We start from the raw sequence: 6,000 nt of genomic DNA, 5'->3' as shown, positions 1-6,000 counted from the left end.
AGAAAGAAATGTCGCTCTCTCGGCTCTTTGCAAAGCAAGTTTTCCTGCGCGTCCCGGAGTACGCAGCGACAGTTTATCCGTTAACCTAGATGGCACTCTCTCGGAGACTTCTTTGCAAAGCAAGTTTTCCTGCGCGTCCCGGAGTACGCAGCGACAGTTTATCCGTTAACCACTAGATGGCACCTGGTATTTGGCAACCACGTCCCTTTTTAGGCTTTTTTTTTCCCCCTCGAGTTGCAGCTGTTACAGGGATGGGAAGCTCTGGCAGAGCAAAAACAAAACCGGTCCCTTATCCGTGAGATCTCCACTGCCACGGGTCTATAGCCAAAATTAGTGACCGTCCCTTTTCCAAAATATTCTCCAAAACTGCTGTAATCTCTCTGGTGCCCCAGCTGCCTGCCCTCCCTTTGCTTCGCTTTGCTTTGCTTTGCTGCACCTTTCCCCAGAGCACTGCTCCTGTGGGGCTGGGGACATCGTGTTACGAGTTATAAGGAGGGAGAATTTTTTTAGGCACCTATGTCCAGCGCTTCGGAGGCTTGGGCTTGACATCGAGCTCACTTCCAGGGAAATTCCCAACGGCGTTGTTGTGAAGGATACAGGAGGTGTGTGTGTATGTTTGTAGGTATACATGTATTTAAATATATTAAGGCATGTGAATTCTCAAATTTTGAGCTACTTGGAGTGTTACTTTTTCTAATCTTAAAAATTTTGTTCCAAACATTGTTTCCACAAATTTCTCTTCAGTGGAGTGGCTCACTGTCTTTTTACAGTGGTATCTGAGTTATCTGTAACACTGAATCTATACTCATTTGTGTGGATGAGTTTCTGGGTTCATTGGGAGCCTTTCCCTTGCATTCCATGGAGAGGCACTGGAATAAAATGCAGGTTTCTTGATTGCAAAGGGTCACAGTGTTGGAATTTACCTCTCCTCTGCTTTTGGCAACAACAACCTCTGTGTAAATCTGATAATATGGCTGGCAAATACATGTTAGGTTAGAAAACGGTACAGCAGCTGCTGTGCTACTGGTAGTAACTTAGTCAAATAGATTCAGTAATGTCCAATATTTAGACATGTACTCTTGCAAATACAGTGGGCCTTTGGGGTTCAGGAAACCTGATAAAGCAGCTCCCTGATTTTGGACACTAATGTGATAAGGCTAATCATAATAATCCTTTTCGAAAGGAAATTCCCAGCCCTTCTTGTTACATTAGGCCCTAGAAACTGAAAAAAAAAATATTTAAGGCTAAAATCTTATCAAAGCTTTTTTTCCTGGGGAGGGGGGAGGGGTGGGTTTTTTCCTTGAAAATTAAACTTCTGTAGTATTTTCCTTCCCTGCTCTGCAGGGCGGTTTTCTCCTTTGAAACATCTGGGAGGTGTCCAGCTGCTTCAGCGATGGAGAACACTGAAGTACCATCATAATAGCATTAGGAAAGCAATGCTCTGGATTAGGTACCGTGTTGGAATAAGAATCAAATGTAAGTGCAGGGACACCTCTGTTGCAATCTGATTCTGATTTCTGCTCTGATTAAATCACTTAGCATTGCTGCTGTTAATATTTGTTACCGTAATGTCTGTAAACCAAATACTGCAAGAGACCCCATTGTGTTAGGCACCCTGAAAGCAGAGAGCAGACAGCGTCCTCTCAGCTGTTGTTTCCCCATCTGTCAAGTGAGGACAATGTGCTTGCTTTCTACAAGTACATGAGCACTAATTAATTAATATTTGTAAAAGGATATGTAAATGCTAAGTATTATTTATGAATTATATTATAAATGAAGATTAGTGGAGAGGCCATGGAGAGAACACACAGATGGCATTATGAGGGCAGAGAGAGCAGTGCGGGTTGCAAAGATCAGCCTGGAAGCAGAAGAAAGGAAGCAAAGCAAAGGAAATGGCTAACAAAAGAAGAAGAGATGGTTTTGCTTAACAAAAATAAAGTGAGAGTGCAAAGGATGTGAGCAATAAACGGGTGAGTTAAAAAAAAGCCCAATACAACAGTGGTCTGGAACTGGATGGAAGATGTTGGAAATGGAAATGGTAATAAAAAAGAAAAGTCGAAAGAAATAGGCAAGAAGAGCCCTAGTATTGTACATAACACTGCGATTTATATATGCTCTTTATTTTAAAGTAGCCCCTGTACCCTTAGAGCATTAAAGCCTCGTTCAGCATAACAGAGCATAGATACTTCAGTGAAGTGATTAGAAATGCTGGACTACCAAGGTGGGTGAGCATGTAAGTTCTCATAAGATTGGGGCCTCAGAATGGACCACAAGGCAAGTGATGAAAATGTTATAGACACATAATACTGTATGATACTGTGTTATATGAGCTGTTCTGAACGTCATGAATAGCTCCATCAAGGGACATTCAGAAAATTAGGGAAAGTGGTTCTGGACAGAGCAACCACTTCCTCTTTCAATCACATCCAATGCCCATGAAAGCACCTGTGGGTATTTCAGTTTTCTTCTATACTGTATAGGTCAAGCAGTTCCTTACCCCTCCTAGTTAGAAAAGTGTATTTTGGCAACACAGCAGAACACAGTGGCAGCACGTTTTTTCCCCAAAACTGGGAAAAAATATTTATAAATATTCATATTCAAGTTCTAAACTAAATTTTCGTTTGGCTTCATTCTCACCAATCTGTTATTTCCTTTCCAGGAATGTTCAAGTACACAGCTTTTACTACCATGAATATTCATGAAGTGCAGACTTTGGAGGTGAAGCGCTCAGCTAATTCAACAAAGTCAGCTTCGAAATTGCACTGTGAGTTGTAACTCTTGCAATTTTCTATTTGAGTTGTAGCTGAAAAAAATTAAACAGTACAATGTCACCTGTGCAGAAGACCAAAACAATGTATAGTGCTTATTTCAAGAATGTGCAGTAAACTGTCTGTGCTGTAACCAAGTAAACTTGGTCCTAAACCAAGATTTACTCAATGAGGAAATAACCAAATATTCAAAAGGAGTGGACAAATCCAAGAATTGCATGATCTGCTCAGACAATTCATAAACAGACCCAACAGGCAACATTTTCCTAAGAGATTGCTCATGGAAATTATTTGCTTCATTTCAGTTGTTAACAAGCATGAGCAGCTGAGCACCACCTCCTCTGCGGCAGATGAGTGATCTCCAAGGTTTTTCCTACCAGCATTATTAGAAAAAGAATGAGTCAGGTTTGGACAGTTGTCCCTCAGTTATTTCACTGACCCTCAAATCCAGAAGGCTGCTTTGAGTAAATGTGGAGAAAAACATGAAAAATTATATATCCTGGGTTGACTTTGATCTCTAAAAACGAGGAGGATTTTATTTTAGGTATATAATAATATTGCTAACCTCTGTTCACTAGGCAATCCTTTTCCCTCGGCTCTCAGTTTGACACATCTCCAGCATGAAATGGACTAAGATTGCCATGAAACGGAAAGCTGTGAGTGTGAAAATTGGCGAATGCATAGACAAATTCTTCTTTCCTTTTTAAACATATGCCAGTGAATAGGTCCTCTTTTTTTTCTCACCGGTTTTCTGTATTTCTTGGTAAATATTACTATAAACCTAGACTAGAAAGCCCAAAGGAAATTCCTTTAGAGGAATTCCATTAGAGCCACAGAATATCAGAGACCAAAAACCAGGAATGGACTCAGCCCTGAAATGGTACACTGGCTGAAAACTGCCAGAAAGACCGAATCACTTTTCTTCCTGAGTTTTGCCAATGTGAAAAACAAGAGAAAATGGGAGATCACTGCAGAGCATTAAAAAGAGCCAGGAAGCAGCTGCAGATGTACTTGTTCTGACATAACTGTTTGGCCACCATGGAGTGTTTAAAGAAGCAAATAGAGGTGTAGGGGTAAATCTCACAAAGGATGGGCATGTTAAACTATAGTTGTTAGGTGCGTTGTCCGGTCAAAGCAGTATGAAAGCTTCACCACCTATTAAACGTTGTTCAGAAAATGAAAAAATCTAAACATTGAACATAAAATATGAACAAGAAACCCTGTGATTCACAGTACTTGTTGTGTGAATCTGTTCCTGTAGTGCACAGTAAACTTCTGTAGCATTGCTACCTGAGACATACATGGCACAAAGATGCTTTCTAGGAAGCGCCAATTGTTAAAACATTGGCAGAATATTCTTTGCCGTCTATATGGCACATCAGTTGTACCGATTCACTGCATGTAATGTCTGGACAGAGCAACATTTAAGATGGGTAAGAAGAATTCCTGGATAATTGTGCAGAGCTAAACCCTTCCTTACTTGAGCAAGCAATCCCAAGCAAGATGGGCAGGTTTTAACAGGAAGGAAAGGAGCATTTAGTTATCAGCTTCCACAGGCCTGATGAAGGGCAGGACACTTGTAAAACTTCTGTGAGCCAATGGCTACGGGCCCACTTCTTTAATGGCCAGCTAGCCATTAAATATATCATACTAATCACGTTTCCAGGAAACAGAAACACTGAATGGCACAGAACCTACTGCTCCGTTGTCACACATGCAGGTACCTAGGTCTTGACATGTGCAATTTCAGGACTCCTGAGAAAATCTGTAATATATTTACTTCAGTTTGCAAGTGGAAAGCAGAAACTGTTTCAGATACATCTGTATACATGGAGGAGGCTGTCAAAAGCAAAATTATTATTGAGGGTTATCATGTTTCTTTGCAACCAAGGCCAGCCCTACAGATTGCCAAGCCAAAGGATGGGCAGCCAACTGTTGTCTGACTTGACTAAACGACATTCAAAGTCTAAGGCTTCTCAACCATCTTAAGAGTGTCTGAAAAAATTATCCATAAACTGGAGTTATTTGCATGTATGTGTTTAAATGTTATGGATGTTATGGGGAAAAAAAGGCTTTCAAATTGCCAATTATGTTAGGTTTAATTGAAGCGGTCTGGAGATAAATAACTGCCACAGATTTTACAGAGATTTTGTTACCAATGACAGAAAAATCTCTTGTTTAATATAGTTAAGTTAGTTACAGGAATTGGGAAACTCAGACACTTCTAAAAATAGTGATATGTTATACAGAAAACCAAACACGAAAGGAATGCTTCAGTTCTTCTCCTTCCACCATGCTTAACTTAAATGAAAGTCAACCTACCTGACTATCTTTTAATGACATTTTATGTCAAGGTAATTACACGTTACCTAGTAATTAAATAACCAAAATACTTATGGAACATATATTTTCATGAAAGACATGTTTTCATTAGCTAGCATCTATGTGTTGTAGTTCTTTTGCTACGTGCAAGCATTTTTAAATATGCCTCACCTTTTTAAATATCTCAAATATTTCATTTTAACTTATGAATGTTGTAATTTGGAAATAAGAATGTGACAAGCACATCTGTAGCTCAGGTAAAATATTTTAATAAAGGACTAATATTTAGTAGATAAAGAATAAGTGCATTAGTATATCACTGACATGCTGGTGACTAGTAGCTGTTCCTACACTTAATTTTCTATTTTTTTCTCCATACTCATCTACTTATCACCCCTGTAATACCTCCTTTTTAAAAGTCTTTCTTCACTTCGGCAGTTTGTGAAGACAAATCTAAGGTAAGAAAGATATTTACATGTAAAATTTGTAGAAAACTATTACTCTGTTTTGCAACTGAGAATGTCAAACCAAAGGACTTCCCTATACTTTTCACTTTGCAATCTCTTTTTATGAGTTCAGTATGAGAGATATGACCATGATTTGGCACATTGTTGGTTCATTTAATTTGCATCCAAGAGCCACAGAGCCATCTACCTACCTGCTTTTATATGTGCTGGTAGGGATATTAGAGAAGAATGACATGTTCTTTGCTGTGACATATGCTTTCCAGGCAGGTTTAGTTGAATCACTTAATGCTAGATCCACAGAGACATCCAGACACAGAGCTGACCTACGTAATTTTAAATTTGAATATAAAATGAAGTGAGTGTCCCTAGAAAGGGCTTTGATAATCTGATAGTTGGTATTTGCCTAAAAGGTAGGAAAATGTGTACCTGATTTCTTTGAGGTA

The sequence above is a fragment of the Aptenodytes forsteri genome, unplaced genomic scaffold (assembly GCF_000699145.1).
Source record: "Aptenodytes forsteri isolate BGI_AS27 unplaced genomic scaffold, ASM69914v1 Scaffold166, whole genome shotgun sequence".
NCBI classification, from domain to species: domain Eukaryota; kingdom Metazoa; phylum Chordata; class Aves; order Sphenisciformes; family Spheniscidae; genus Aptenodytes; species Aptenodytes forsteri.
The sequence above is the reverse complement of the archived record's forward strand: the minus strand, read 5'-3'. Positions refer to the sequence as shown.